Source organism: Leptonychotes weddellii, chromosome 1 (assembly GCF_054177405.1).
Source record: "Leptonychotes weddellii isolate Sample4059 chromosome 1, ASM5417740v2, whole genome shotgun sequence".
Taxonomy (NCBI): domain Eukaryota; kingdom Metazoa; phylum Chordata; class Mammalia; order Carnivora; family Phocidae; genus Leptonychotes; species Leptonychotes weddellii.
Genome location: NC_138369.1, coordinates 70,179,186 through 70,195,342, shown reverse-complemented (window position 1 = coordinate 70,195,342; position 16,157 = coordinate 70,179,186). Strand labels below are relative to the sequence as shown.

The 16,157-nt window shown below is 37.0% G+C and overlaps 1 long non-coding RNA gene across 1 annotated transcript in view; it reads left to right on the top strand.

Annotated features, from left to right (window-relative positions):
* The window catches only part of LOC115939774 (uncharacterized), a 262,165-nt gene extending 252,415 nt beyond the window's left edge, over positions 1–9,750 (top strand). Inside the window, exons 3-4 of the long non-coding RNA XR_014146810.1 lie at positions 8,306–8,410; positions 9,575–9,750. This is a non-coding gene — a long non-coding RNA (uncharacterized LOC115939774). The remainder of the gene's footprint in view (positions 1–8,305; positions 8,411–9,574) is intronic.
* The last annotated feature ends 6,407 nt before the right edge of the window (positions 9,751–16,157 follow it).

Here is a 16,157-nt window from a genome sequence, read left to right as displayed (position 1 = left end):
ACTCATTCATTGATGTATTGTTTACATTTGCTTTCATGCAATAACATCAGAATTGAATGGTTGCAATAGAAAACATATGGCTTTCAAAGGTGAACATATTTATTATCTGATCGTTTACACAATAATGTTGCCCACCCCTGGTCCATAATATAATCATCTCGAGGACAATGGTAGTATCATAGATATATTTGCATCACCCTCTGAAGACATTTAGAGAACGTCACCAAACTCTGGAGATCAAAATCAGAAATTATTACATTTTCCCAAAAACATGCTCTTCTTCCATTTTTATTACGACTCTTGCTTACAGTTTTCAACAAATATTTACTTGAGTTTACAAATATTGATCTTACTTACTCTTCTCTCCTCAATGTTCATATCTATTAATCATGTCTTATTAATTTTTCTGTTTATTTGATCAAATCATCTGGGTATCCTCTCCCCAACTCAGTCCCCTTCTTTCTTCCAGATGTGACATTTAATTGAATGTGCATCCTTTCCATACATGATTTCATATTATAGGCATACATTTTTGCATATATATGTCTCCTTAATATAGAGTGCTATTTTTAATGTTTTAAGAATTTACATATATGATATCACATTGCACCTACATTTCATAGTGCAAATCTTTTTTCTCTCCACTCAACTCAAATCTCCTTCTGACTCTGACCCTCTACTTCTGTCTCCTTAAAAGGACTCTTGTGATTATGTTGGGCCCACCCAGATAATCCAGGATTACCTCCCACTTTAAGATCTTTAACTTAATCACCTTGCAAAGTTTCTTTTATCACGTAACATGTTCCAGAGGTGAGGATGTGTATATCTTTGCGGGAACATTATTCAGCCTACCACAAGTATAAAAATCATCAGTTATTAGATACTATCAATTCCCTCTTCAAGGCAGGTGTAACAATATAAATACTACCTCCACTGGCTCACCGTGCTTCCATAGCTTTATCAATGCCTGGCACTGACTGTCAGCCTCTCTGCAAGTTATCAAATCTAAACTAACTGGTATTGCTAAGGAAAATCTGTGTCCTAAGATGGCCGACCGAGCCAACAAGAGAGTCCCAGTCCTTGCCGCTGGGCTCTTCCAGATTCTTCTCCCTGCTCTGCTTCCCGCGCGCACCAATCCGGGTTCTTCTCCCTGCCCCACTTCACCCACGCGCCAAAAGTGCCAAGTATGCAGAAGTAGAAGTGTATAAATTGCCCCCTTTGTGCTCGGGGCTCAGACTTTTGGAGACCACTCTCCTCTGAGCCCGCCGGTGTTAAATAAACCTCCTATCCTCCAAGATCTCTGAGTGCCGCTTGGTTCTTCCGTCGGGCGATCCAGCCTGGGTTCTGTAATAATATTGTTTATAATTTTAAATTCTGTTGTAATTTCAAATATACAGAAAAGTCACACGAATACTGAAGGAATGTGTATATCACTTATTTACATTCACCTATTCTATATATTTACCCCATTTGATACTATGCTGGACATGTATATCTCTTTTATCTCTAAACATTTCAATGTGAATTTCCTAAGAATAAGGATATTCTCTTATTTAGCCACAGTACCATTATGTAAATCAGGAAATTTAAAATTGGTTCAGTACTTTCACATAATTCCCAGTCACTATTTAATTTCCATCAGTTGCCCCAATAATGTCCTTTATGACTATTTTCCCTTGGTTCAGGATCCACTTTAAGATCCAAGGGAATTATATTTATTTGTCATCTTTTATTAGATCATTTTTTCCTGGAAAATTACCCCCAGTCTGATACTTTGACATAGCACAGGCCAACTGTTGTATGGAAGGTGTTTGCATTTGCCTGATATTTCTTCACAGTTTTATTCAGGTTATGTACATTTTTGGTAGGAATACCCCAGAAATGTATCTTTCCCAGCACATCTTAGGAGCAGCATGGTGTTGATTTACCCCAAACTAGTGATATCTGTGGCTACTTGTTTCAATGATTCCTTCCAGATTTCTCCACTGTGATGCTATTATTTTTTCCCTTTGTAGTTAAGAATAATCTGTGGGGTAATACTTTGATATTATACATATCTTTTTCCTCCTCAAACTTGTATTCACTAATGTTAGCATCTATGGATGACTATTTTTATTGTCTATTCTACACATACTAGTTGATGTTTTGTTTTTAAGGAGATTTCCTTTCTCCTTCCATTTATTTACGTGTATCTTTTTTAATTCATGTATTTTTTGTTTTATTCAATGAACTATAGTCCATTAATATAACTTATTTTTATGTTCCAGCTGTCCCAGATTTGACCACTTGGAGTCCCTTTAAACTGGCTCAAGAGAATTTTTAACATATTTCCGTAATTCATTGACTGATCTCTTATTTTAAGGCACAAAAAGCTGTTCCAGACTTATCTTGTGCCTATCTGTTTATTTTCTGTCTACCTTATCTTACCATTATGGTGAAATAAGATTAGTGAGTTGCTTGGTGTTTAATTTAGGGAAAAGGAATATGAATACCGAAATGTGATTATGTAATGAAATCTCTTTAAGATGGAGAGAGATGAGGGGTACCTGGATGTCTCAGTCAGTTAAGCGTCTGATTCTCGATTTTGGCACAGTCATGATCTCAGGGTCATAAGATCGAACCCCATGTCCAGATCCGTGCACAGCACAGAGTCTGCTCAGGATTCTCTCTCTGCCTCTCACTCTGCCCCTCCCCCTGCTTGCTCTATCTCTCTCTCTCAGATAAATAAATAAATAAAATCTTTAAAAAAATTGGAGATGAGAATGACCATGATGGTGAGAAGGAAACACTACCCAGAAAATACCAGTATCAAGTCAGTGTTCCTGTACCTCTTTTACTTCTATTCTCAGTGATGTCATCTCAGCTCTCATGTAATACTAAAAACAAGAAAGGCTTGGCAAAGCAGTAATTGATAAAAACATGTGACAGTAGTTTATCAGAAGGTCTTTCAGTGCCTTTTCCTTAAAAAATGTTACTAAAATTTTGTGTTCTTAAACCAAAGCACTAAGATACTTTCTGTGGAATAATATGTATCTTTCTATATCTGTGTAAAATATTGGTTATAATTTTAATTAAATAATTTTACATTAAATCTCTTGATACATATTTGGCCTTTATATGTTCATATCTGTGTGTGTTTTACTTATAGTTTTCTGTGCCCTCTTAAATTGTAGTGTCATATTCCACTTGATTTTGTATCACTTCATTATTTTATAAAATACACATGCATACGCATACACATTTATTTGTTGCTATGTTACAATCACTATTCTAGGCACTAAGTGACAGAATAGTAGGGAGAAAAGTCCTGAATAGCAATATTAGTTTCTTATTGCTGGTGTAACAAATTGTCCCAAACTTAGTGCTTATAGCAATACAAAATTATTATACATCCCCGGAACTCACTGGGTCTCACTGGGCTAAAATCAAGTGTCAGCAGGTCTGTGTTACTGCTGGAGGTTCTAGGGGAGAGTCTACTCTCTTACCATTTCCAGCTTCTAGAAGTCACCCACATTCCTTGGTTTGTGGACTCATATTTTGATTTACAAAGCCAGCAATGCTGAGCTGAGTCTTTACACTGCTACCACTCTGGTCTTTTATCTGAACACCTTGATAATCCCAGTAATCTCCCTATCTTAATATCAGCTGATTAGCAAGGTTAATTCAATCTGCTACCTTAATTCTCCGTCACCATGTCATATAACATATTCAGTTTCTAGAGATTAGAACATGGACGTCTTCGAGGGAACATTATTCTCTCTACCACAGTAGCCAAGACTGGTGAGATCTCTGCCCTGATGGAAATTACATTTTAATGAGGGGAGAAGTAAACAAATATAGAAACACGTCATAAATTTTAAAGAATAGATAAATACTTGGGGGCGCCTGGGTGGCTCAGTCGTTAAGCGTCTGCCTTCGGCTCAGGTCATGGTCCCGGGGTCCTGGGATCGAGCCCCGCATCGGGCTTCCTGCTCTGCCGAAGGCCTGCTTCTCCCTCTCCCACTCCCCCTGCTTGTGTTCCCTCTCTCGCTGTGTCTCTCTCTGTCAAATAAATAAATAAATAAAATCTTAAAAAAAAAAGAATAGATAAATACTTGAATAGAGCAGAGTTAGTGGAAAGAGATTGATGGGGATGAGAGTTATAAAAAATAGACTATCTTATCTCCATTTTATAAACAATAAATTAAGACCAAGAAGTGAGGCACTTTTCTTAGAGTTAATGTGGCATTCACATCTCTGTCTCCAAATCTCATGCTCTTCGTGATTCAGCTCTGCTTCCCCATTTACCCAAATGTCAGATTAAGATGGGAACGAATCTCCCATGTTATTCACAATTCCACCTGCAGTGCCTGGCATAGTGCCTGGCACATAACAAAACCTCAATAATTATATGTTATTGGTGTTGATATTCTTCTTAGGCATTCTCATCTTCCATTTTTCATTATTTCACTGAGCCAATAAGAGAATTATTCTGCAGGGACATACTCAGAATTTCCTTTGAGAAAATTCTTCAAGAGACAAAGCAATACAAAGATGCATAGCCTAAATTATTCCACACATTTATCTACAGATTTTTCAATGCTTTCTGCAGGTGGGTTAGAGTCATGGGTGAAATATCAGCAAGCAAAGGACGTGCCCTCCAAGAAGACAAACAAGGCAAAGTTACTCAAAAGTTGTGACCAAATGACCCATATAATTATGAGGTCATTTTTAATAACATGGCATTTCTTTGAAGGAGAGAATAGTGCTCAAGAACCAGATTGCCTAATTGTTTGAGGGAGAAATAATTTTCTTCAATTTCTTGATATTGTTTTTAAGTCATCCCACTGCTTTAAAGTAAAAGCCAGTGATTCCTTGTTACCTAAGACAATCCAAAATCCCTGTCATCACATTAAAGGCTCTTGACAATCTAGACCCAATCTGTCATTCCAGTTTCATTTTATACCATCCTGTATTCCATTGTAGACTACATCATTTTGCATCACAAGTGTTTCCAATTTTCAGGAAGTTCCTTGCATTTCATACTTTCCTAACAGCGTGTTCTGTAAAAACAGGGACAGCGACATGTATTTTTGTAGTGTTGGTACTTACCATAGAGTTAGGCACATAATAGGAATCAATAGATGAACTATATAACTAATAAGCTGAGTAAATAAATGAACTAATTAATATCATTTGACTATCCAATAATTCTGTTCTTGTTTCTTAGATCTATAATTGCATTTATGTCTATTAAAAGTATGGAACACTTCCTTTGTTTTTAGTGCTGAATTAGCTCAGGCATTTCCTATTTTTTAGATTCAAGGCATTAGCTTGACTGTGTGTCATGGTGGATTACTCTAAGGAAACTTTGGGGCCGTATGTGCCCATCTCCTGATCAGCCATTTGCTTTGGTACATTAGGACTGTAATAGAAACTGCTAATGAGCAGGTAAAGTCAGCAAGAAATGAAATATAGGTCATTACTCAGTGGTATCCATTAAGCAGAGCAGCAAAATGTAAATCACTGAGAAATGGGGATGGTTCATGCCATTTTGCACTTGGGAGTAAGTCTGAGGACTTCCTGTGGCTGAGAGGTCCCGGGGCCCACTTTAGAAAGCTAAGGAGTAAATCTCTTCCTTGTAAGGGTCAACTTAATACCAGCAACTCTGTGCTTTAGAATAGGGAAGTGAAGATTGTATTTCTTTCCTATGCTCTGCAATTGTCTAGCCCTATCCTTCATGTACATACATTATAGTATGTGACCTTAAGGTTGTCACTTGGGTTCTCCAAACCTCAGCTACTTGATTTATAAAATGAAAATGATATCTCTTCTCCCTATTTGGCATGATTCTTTTTGAGCATTAAATAAAATATGCAAAAGGGCTTGAGTAGCAGACCTTATCATTGCCCCACCCATAACTCTATCATAATCTTTTGGTATCTCTAGCCAATCCCCAAATTCCAGTACTTGGAACTCTGCAGATACTGGCTTCCCCAACCTCCCCTCCCCAAAACCATGGAAAACCACAATGTCTATGTGCTCATGTGTATGCACACACACAAAGGTAGAATACTGAGGAAGGAACACCTCCAGGAGCAGCTCTCAACCATCAGTTCTCCAGAATTAGTATATAAATATTCTGGTTGCCTCACACTTTAGGTTGCCTAATTATGATGTGTGTGTTTTGTATCAATTTCCAGAGTCCAAGCAGAATTTAGCTCCACTTGTATACTGTGTCAGCTGGCTGAAGAGCACACATTCCACTAGCTGCTTTCCATTCTGTTTCTCATGTCTCTGTCTGTGTTATCGGAACTTCTCAAATATACTACTTACAAATGAATCCTGGTTTCAGGATCTCTACTGGGGAGAACCCAAATAACAGCCTACACATCTTGAGGGGCCACCTGAGGAGGGACTGATGATGTTGTTATTTTGAAAAATTAGAAACATGAAGCTAAAAGGACTTTTGGTGTTTGGGCTTCCCAGGGCATATAAGGAAGGGATCTGTGAAGGGCTCTGGGTGTTAGCCTGAGGCAGGATTAGAAGTAGAGCAAGGCAGTATCTAGCTGAGCCCAAGGATTAGCCTAAGGGCAGATCATCAGACTTCAGCTCAGAAAAACTATTTTTTTAAACCCAGTAATGGTCTCTAGGTTCATAAATATAATTCAAGCAAAGGAAGGGGTGGTAGCAAATTGCACTTCAGACACATTCCAATGTGTGGGAACATCCATAGCATATTTTAGCCCTAAAAGGAATCTTACCAGCTCACATTGATTTACCTTTATAACCTGTTTTTCTGACACTTGTAACAGATTGATTTTCAAAATGTCCCAGAAAAAAAGAAAATAAATAATGATAGTACTAGATATTTTACCCATAGAGTAAAATAAGAAGCCATGAGTTCATACTGATTGAAAAATTGAAAGAATGAATAAATGGTGGGGAGGGTATGGTTCTGCTTTAAAGCAGAATTCCAACCAATACATTTAGAATAAAAGATATATAATAATTGTTTCAGTCAAGAATCATCTATGGATGCTACACCAAAGTATGATAAGAAATAAGATATTTACATAATTTCAAAGCATCTCCCTACATGATACTTACTAAATACAAAAAGAAAAAAATAGTAATTTACAGTGGAGAAATCTGACAGATAGGACCTTAACTTTACCAATAATAAGATATACGGACATCATGAGCGTGAGAAAAGCATGACACCATGAGAAGGCACAGCATAATTTCTGTGGTAGGTATTCTTACCAAAAATGCATAGTCATGAGAAAATATCACAATAAGTCAAGAAACATTTTACAAATTAACTCTCCAGTACTCTTGAGAAATATCAAGGTTATGACAGACAAAGGTCAATGAAAGAACCTTTCCAGATTAAAGGAAAATAAGAATCCATGGCAACAAAATGAACCCTCATCCTATATTAGATCCTGTGTCAGTACAAGAACATTGGTGGGTCAATTGGCAAAACTGGTCTATAGATTTAAATATTAATATTGTATCAAGGTTAATTTCCTGATTTTGATCAGTGAATTCTAGTTATATTTTGAAGAATCTGGGTAAAGGGCATAAGGATTCTTTGTACTATTTGTATAATTCTTTTAAGTCTAAAATTATTTCAAAATTACAACTGAAAAAAACCTTTAAAATATTACACATATTCACTCAAGGTGATCCATATATTAATCAGAAACATGTCAACCCTAAATCTCAAAACTAAGGACCAAAGTTTAGAAATCATGTATTATTTAAATTAAACTTTGATTTTAAATCAAAAACTGTTTCATGAAAATATTGTTACTATGTTGTCATTTGCTTTTTTAAAAATGCTTGTTTTATAGGAACTCATGTTTGATAAGGACTCACAAAACCAATGTTTCTATCTCTGCCACTTGGTTATATATCATTGAATGTCTCTGTGTCCATTTCTTTCTCTGAAAAAAATGGAGATAACCATCATCTGCCCTCTGAGATCTTGCAAGTAATTGTAACAAAGAAAATCAAAGCAATTATAATGAAAACACTCTAAAGCAGTCCTTGCTATCCTCTGTATACTCAGGTTCAATATCCCATTCTGAATTGAATATGTAAAAAAATATATTTTTTCTCTAAAAGTGAATTTTGAAATATGATTACATTTTTTTCAACAGTTTTCTTTTTATTGAAACTTAATTTTTTTAACCCCAAACCTTTTCAGTTTTCAAAAGGCTGCCTTTTAATTATATCATCCCTTGATCTGGAGTCTTTCTTATTATTTGTTTAAATGTTATTGTTTGGACTTGAATTGATCTCTTCTGTTCAATTTCAGGGTTAGTATTTGCTGCAACACAGAATGAATTTTTACTCCTGTTGCCTTGAGGACATTCATTGGAAACATCATGTTGCACTTGATGGAGATTCTCCTGATGAAAAGGTTCACAAAAAAGAACAAATTAATTTTTGGTAACAATCAATGGTACCATCCAATGCATTTTCCCATTTCCTTTACTTTTCATTCTCTTTCTCATTGTGCCCCAGCTTCCTGATTCTCTTCATGGAGAAAATACACTGTAACTCTTTTAAAAGAACTCCTGTGGCTGCCTACTGGTCTTAATTAAAACAGGGACCATAGTTTATCTGGAATCCTAATCTGGCTATGAATGCTCAACAAAGAGCCTCAGAACCATAGTTCAAACCACAGAAAAAAAATCAATCAAGAGGACTTTATCTGTACTGTTGCTAAAGAGAAATGGGACCTCCTGGCTATGAGGAGACAAATTGCTATCCCAGTCAACCTCCTTTTCTGGTCTCTTAAACTATGTGTTTATGTATATGTAAATATATAATTTAAAGTATATATATATATATTTATATATATATACTTTATATATATGCGCACACACTAATTTGAGGTTTGTTTTCTTTGTTTGTTGTGTTATTTCCACACAAAAGGGTGTATTATAAATCGCCTTGGAATGGCTAAATTATTTGTGAGTTTATTGTACAACTTTCTCACTGCTATTAATCTTCTTTAGCACCTAGGGGACCTCCTCTATAGTGCATGGGGATTGTAGATATAAAATGCAGTGTTATTATGACATTGTTCTGTATTGAATACATCAAGAGCAGCCAGGCTGACCTGAAATGGCCAATTTGCCCAGCTCAATTTGTCAGAGAGGTTTTGTGTTGAAAATTATCTGTTCAACTGAGAAAAGAGTGTTTTCTCTCCCAAATACATGTTTGGTATCCCTTTGCATTATTAACTATGTGCCAAGTATTATTCTTCTTAAATTTTAGCTGTAAGAAAATCCAATGACCCGTTTCTGAAGAGTTTTGGTTACAAGGCAGCAACCGTGAATTAAGAATATAAACTCTAATCTTTTACTATAACAAAGGGAGCAAGTTACCGTCTCCAGTGTACTCAAGCAGTGCTTAAATTATAATACTCAAAAGAAATACTCACTATTCCACATATACTAACCAGTGCCTACATAACAGAATGTATATGACCAAATGACACAGTAGGGGAGCACTTGTTGCCTGGAAACTCAGCTTATAATTAAGGAGTTGCCCTTATTTTTTTTTTTTTTCCCTAAAGAGCTAATGCCATCTCCAAAATACAGTAAAGACCACTCTAAAAGGCACATTGCCAGAGAACACTCATGTATCTGGATGGACACTGTCATGGAAATGTTCCAGATGAGGTAGGAGAAATGGTGAAGAGGAATCACAAGGAAAGAAGGAGGAGCATGAACACAGAGATTCCAAAAATATGTCCAAGTAAGCTATCAGTGGCTTCTCAAGTTTACCTCAGGCCAAAGTTGTCTGACTTTCTTTCATTTCTTAAATGGGGAAATAGAATATTTTTTCTTTTACTTATAAATATTCTGAGAGTGTAGGTTGTCTGTGTAATGGCTTCCATTAAGATTCTTTCAGTATTTCTTTTTGCTTGATTTTCATGTGTGCTAACATTACCACAGAAAGCTTCACTAAATTAAAATATTGTTATAGCTAAATGTTACAGGTATTACATTATAATTCATGATAAAAGGTTATTCATTAGTTCAAGGTTCTGTTAGCATAATCTTTCTGCCTTCATGAATAAAAAGTAACGATGTTTTTTGGTTTTATAATAGTCAGCTAATTGTTCATTTGCCTAATAGTAGCCCTTAAAAAATGTAGAGTATGGTGACAATATTGCTCCTTCCTTCCCTAGTAAAATAGAAGAAGGACAGAAAAGTATACTTGAAAGAGCTACATATAGTTACAGAGTTAGAGAAGCTGGGTTCAAGATTCATCTTCTGTGCCCATATATGTCATTAAGAAAGTAATTTCTCTGGGTGCCTGGGTGGCTCAGTTGAGCATCCGACTCTTGGTTTCAGCTTAGGTCATGATCACATGGGTCATGAGATTGATCCCCACAGTGGGCTCTGTGCTCAGCAGGGAGTCTGCATGAGAGTCTCTCTCTCCCTCTGGCCCTCCTTCTACTCTTGCACTCTTCATCTCTCTCTTTCTCTCTCTAAAATAAAATAAATAAATCCTTAAAAAAAAAAAGCAAGCAATTTCTTTCTGAACTTGTTTCTTAGCTGTAAGGTGGGGATAATGATAATGAAGCCTATCCTCTAAGGATGTTGTGAAACTCAAATGTGATAGTACATGTGATCATACATGTATACATTTTTTAAGTGTAAGGTTTTATCACCATAATCATCTTCAAATTTTTAAGCCTTTGCCTGTGAGTATATATATGACCAGTTCCTACCCACCCAACCAAAATATACCAAAGGCTCTGAAGTTTTAAATTATTCTTTAGATATTTGCATGCAATCCATGATATAAGTATAGATCTTTAAATAATCATATATTAGATTAATTTTGAAAGCAGGAAAATACCATAACAGAGAGATATCATTGGATATTAAAACTTCAGGGAATCACAGGTAATACTTTGATGGAACCTGATGACCTCTGCCTCTTCCTCAGGTATCTTTGTGGTAGGATCATCTGGAACATAATTAAATCCCATGGCTCACAATTTTGTAAGGGATTCTAAGGAGGATGAAGCTCCTTATCCCTGGAAGAGCAGTGCGTTTTGTTAGGGAATGTCTAACGGTGTCGTTCTGGGGAATTTAAAAGTGCCGTGGGGAGGAAATGGGAATGAATGGACACTGGGGTCTGGAGAGAGAAAGCAGCTACAGGACACTTATTTCAACAGCTGAGTCTGGAAGAGTCTTTGCATAATCTAAGCGATCAAGTAATTTAGATAGAACTTCCACCTCTCTTTTTCCACACTGTGTTTTCCGAGATTTCCCTGACCATCCAGTGGACGTTCTCTTGTATCCCATCGAAGGCCTAACTAGTCTGAGGAGGACAGAGGTCCAGGGTGGCCTGGAGAAGAGGCAGATCTTATCTATCTCTAATCTTCTCCAGAGAAGCAGTGACCAGAGACTTTTCACCCACACTTCTTGTGAGTTTCACCAGCCAGAGGCACCACCAACCACATGATCTGGCTCCACTCATCTTTTAAATTTCATCTTGAACCATTCTCCTCTTGACTTACTATACTCTAGACATACCAACATCCTGCTCATTCTTTTTTTTTTTTTTTTTTAAAGATTTTATTTATTTATTTGACAGAGACACAGCCAGAGAGGGAACACAGCAGGGGGAGTGGGAGAGGGAGAAGCAGGCTTCCCGCCGAGCAGAGAGCCCGATGTGGGGCTCGATCCCAGGACCCTGGGATCATGACCTGAGCCGAAGGCAGACGCTTAACGACTGAGCCACCCAGGCGCCCCAGAACATTTTCTTTAGAAAGCTTGTAAATTCTTTTCCTGCCCCTTTGGGATATATGTAAATCTTTTTTTTCCCATTTTTTATTGTGGTAAAATACACATAACATAAAATTTACCATGTTTACTAAGTGTACATGGTAATATTCATAATGTTTACAACCATCATCATCATCTCCATAACTCCTTTCATCTTGTGTAAATGAAACTCTGTACCCATTAAACAGTATCGCCCATTTGCATGTTCTAGTCCTTAATGTCTGACTCCCAAAGGGGGGCAAAGGGAAAAATGATAAGGGAGGAAGGGCACTGGCCCTTTAAATCCCCTGGAAGTTGCTTCAGTTGGTGTGTGTTGGGGACATCTCACAATAATGGGGGAAGATGCAACAACAATGGCCACAGCTTTTTTGTCTGCACCTCTGTGACCAGAAGCAGCAGTCAGCAATTAAAGCCCAGATCCAAATATTTGGAGGACAGGGTGCTTTTGTCCATTCTGGTTCCCACAAGGTGTGTGTGTGTACAGCAGGTGCGTAATTGTCTGCCGTGAGTAGGGATGGGGATAGGTAGCTGCTACTGTGAAAAGAGATGAAATTAAGCAAAACAAACCGCAATTTACCACCACATCTTCCCTGGGAAGTTGCAAGCATTCAGGAGACTCTAGATTTCCAAAGCAGTTACAACAGATAGCTTCTGCCAGTACAATTGTTGTCTAGGAGGGGAGATAGATTCCTGGTGCTTCCTACACTGCCATCTTCCCAGAATCTTCTCTATAAAAATTTTTAAAATCTCCTGCCAGTTTTATGACTCAGGCATGTCTTTCTCAAGGACGTGGGAGCTACCTCTTCAAAATGTAATCTTCAAGGGAGATAGAACTTCACATATCTCTAGTTTCTTTGGGAAAGTATGAGTGTCCCTCCTGTCAGGACTATATGAGAAAGTTTACTTTTTTTTTTTTCCAATGTGTAAGACAGTGTATTAAGTTTTTCCACAGGGACGCCTGGGTGGTTCAGTTGGCTAAGAGTTTCCCTTAGGCTCAGGTCATGGTCCCAGGGTCCCGGGATTGAGTCCCACATCAGGCTCCCTGCTGGGCAGGGAGCCCGCTTCACCCTCTGCCTGTCACTCCCCCTGCTTGTGCTCATGTGCTCTCTCTCTCTCTCTCTCTCTGTATAACTTATGCTGTTCCATGACCTTCTCTGCAAGTTCCTTGGTCCAGTTTGGGGCCTGGGTAAAGCTACTTAGTAAACACAGATGACCTGTGTTCTCCCTCTTACCCCAGTACTTAAAACTTCCCTGCCCTTCAATTAGGCAGAGTCGAGTTCTGTCTGAGTTCTGTCCTCTACGCTATTGAGTTAGCCTTATGTGTTTAATTTTGTGTGGTGCAATGTTTGCTTTGACACCAGAAAATGTAAAGAGCTAGCACAGATCAGTAAAAAAAAAAAAGATAGCCAGATTTTAAGTGGTGAAATAAACAATATATTCACATAATAAAAATCTAAAATGGCTGATGAACATACGAGATAATTCTTTAGCCAATTTTTATCAAAGAATTGCAAATCATAACAACAAAAAATGTCAAACTTTAGCCAGTATCCAGGCTTGGCGAGGGCATAAACAAATGGAAATTCTCATATATTACTTGTGGGAGTAGATTTTTATTGTATATGTGTGTGTTTTAAAGACTGGTTGGTGTCCATCAAAATTAAAAATGGGCATGACTTTTTGTTCCAGGAAATAGAATTTTTAGTTATTTATCATAAAGAATTTCTTGTTGATTAGCTATTAAAAAGAATAATAGAAACAACTTCATATTTAATGAGAAAGTTCTTACATTTTAATGATGAAAAGAAAATTAAAAGTTTCAGAAGGAAAGTCTTTCCCAAATGGATATATGATGGAATGGAAATGCAGTAAACAAAATGTTAAACATGGTGGATTTAAGGATTTAAGGAATCATTTTCCTTAATTATTTTATACTTTCCATAATTTCTCCTACTGTCAAAAACATTAATAAATTGTTAGAAAAAAGTATGCAATTAAAAATTGTGGATAGTGGGGGCGCCTGGGTGGCTCAGACGGTTAAGCGTCTGCCTTGGGCTCAGGTCATGATCCCGGGGTCCTGGGATCAAGCCCCGCATCGGGCTCCCTGCTGAGCAGGGAGTCTGCTTCTCCCTCTCCCACTTTATCTTTAAAAAATAAAAAATAAAAAAATAAAAATTGCGGATAGTGTTATAAACCCTTGCTTCAGTACGGGCTGTTTGCCATTACTCTACAGCAACCTCCCAAAAATGAATGCATTCTCCAAGTGATTTAACATCTTGAGTGTGGCACTTGAAAAATAAGATGTCCCATCCACTTTTTTCACCTCACGTCTGAGGGGAAAAAAAGAGAGAGGGAGAGCATACTTTCCAAATAGTGTTCAACCTTATCTTTGTATCAGGATCATTGCTCAAAAAGATCCCCAAGTCTCACCTTTGCTACTTCTCCTTTTGAAGGCCTGCTATTGCTGGCTGGGAAGTTTCCCACCGGCACGTACAATCTCGGCACTCAGAAATAAGTAGCATCTTTCTAAAGAGTGCCTGTACATTTGATGGAGTGTGGGTGTTTGTTTCATCTTTGGCATGTACTCCCTTTCATCTGTTTCTCTCTCCTGAGGCGTAAGGATGCCTGCAGCCTGTAAGGCAGAGGCACATTGTGGACACCCAGATAAATATTAAATGATGATGATGGTAATGACAGAGCAGAGCCCTGTCTTTGCAGCTGTATAATTCCTCCCTTATATTGGGTGCCTGCTCAGACAGCTGTCACATCCTTGCTTTCAGAGGCAGAGATTCCTTGCCAAATTAAAGCTTGAGAGGAGCACATTACATCCTCATGTCATTGTGGGAGTGTGAGATGTGAATGCCTATAGCCATGCACGTCACTCAGAGTCACATCTATTTGATAAATACCGTCTCACGAGCCAGTTCAGATCGACTGCCTGGCCAGTTCAGTGAATCGTACAGATATCTGATCCAGAGAGTTTATATGATGCCCAAAATACTGGTCAGTTCCAGGGGGACATAAAAGCTTGGCCCATCTGAGACGTTTTAGCACATTTTAGTTAGTTGTGTTAATTTAATAATCAGGCATTTAGCTAAAAATGTTTAGCCAAAAACATTTTTAGATGTGCTGTTTAATGAATTTATTTACTGAGGGACTGATTAGATATTACCGTCAATATCAACATTGATTTTTAAGGAATTAAGGAATGTTACTGCGATACAGTTAGCTTGGTACTGTACTTTTCATGCATTTTCTTGTTTAATATTCAAGCAAAGACCCTCAAAGGTAGATACCAATACTGTACTTTGGTACACTTGGAAGAACTGGGGCCAAGAAAATGTAAGCAGTTTGCCTTGGGTCACAAATAAGTAAGAGGAGTTCAATTCAGTTCCCCATGACTCCATAGCTCTCATAAGCTTTTTGGGAATACTTTTAGAATGGACAGAACACCTTCACAGTAATATCCATTCACTTATATATTTTTTAAATGTGTACTAAGTATCCTTTGTTCAAAGTCTAACAAGAAATAAGCATAGCCAAAAGGAAAAAATTTCAAGTTCATGGGCTTTAAGCTAGCAATTCTACATCTTAGGACCACTTTTAAAGTGGCAATTCTATTCAAATTACAATAAAACCTACAGATAAGAAAATGCCCGTGTCCAATAATAAGGGGATGGTTTAAAACTACAAAATGGGATATTCTTCAACCATTAAAATTGAGTATTATAAAGACTAGTAGACTCAAAATGCTGACTATACAACAGAAAATAAGAAAAAGAACATTTCTGTATAAATTGGCTGACTGCATAAAAAATGAATAGGAAATTAGACTAAAAACATACAACAAAATGTGTGTTAAGCTGTTAAGATTATAAGATTATGGGTGTTTCTCCCTTTTTTTTAAAGTAATTTCTAAAAATGTGTTATGTTAATTTTATAATAGAAAACATTTTTAAAAAGAGATCTGCTATCAAATCAGATCAGATTCTTTGTTCTAACTGATGATCATGTTAAATCATGATAACTAAAGTTTAAACTAATCACATATATATTTTCTTTGTAAAATAGCCGATTAAGTCAGCAAAAAGAACAGTCATGATTTATCAAGTGTTTTTAAAAAACATACTTTGCCATTTGCAGAGTATGTTTTTTAAATCATTGGCTGCGTTTGTTTTCATAACACATTTCTTTGATCACGCATTTCCAACTGTATGCTTACTACAAAATTATTTTTTTAAAGGGAGAGAATTTTAGGAATTTTGATTATGATTTATGCAATTTCTGATTTACATAATTTACCGGTGCTTTACATTTTAATTAACTCACTGTCACTAGCACATTGAAATTATA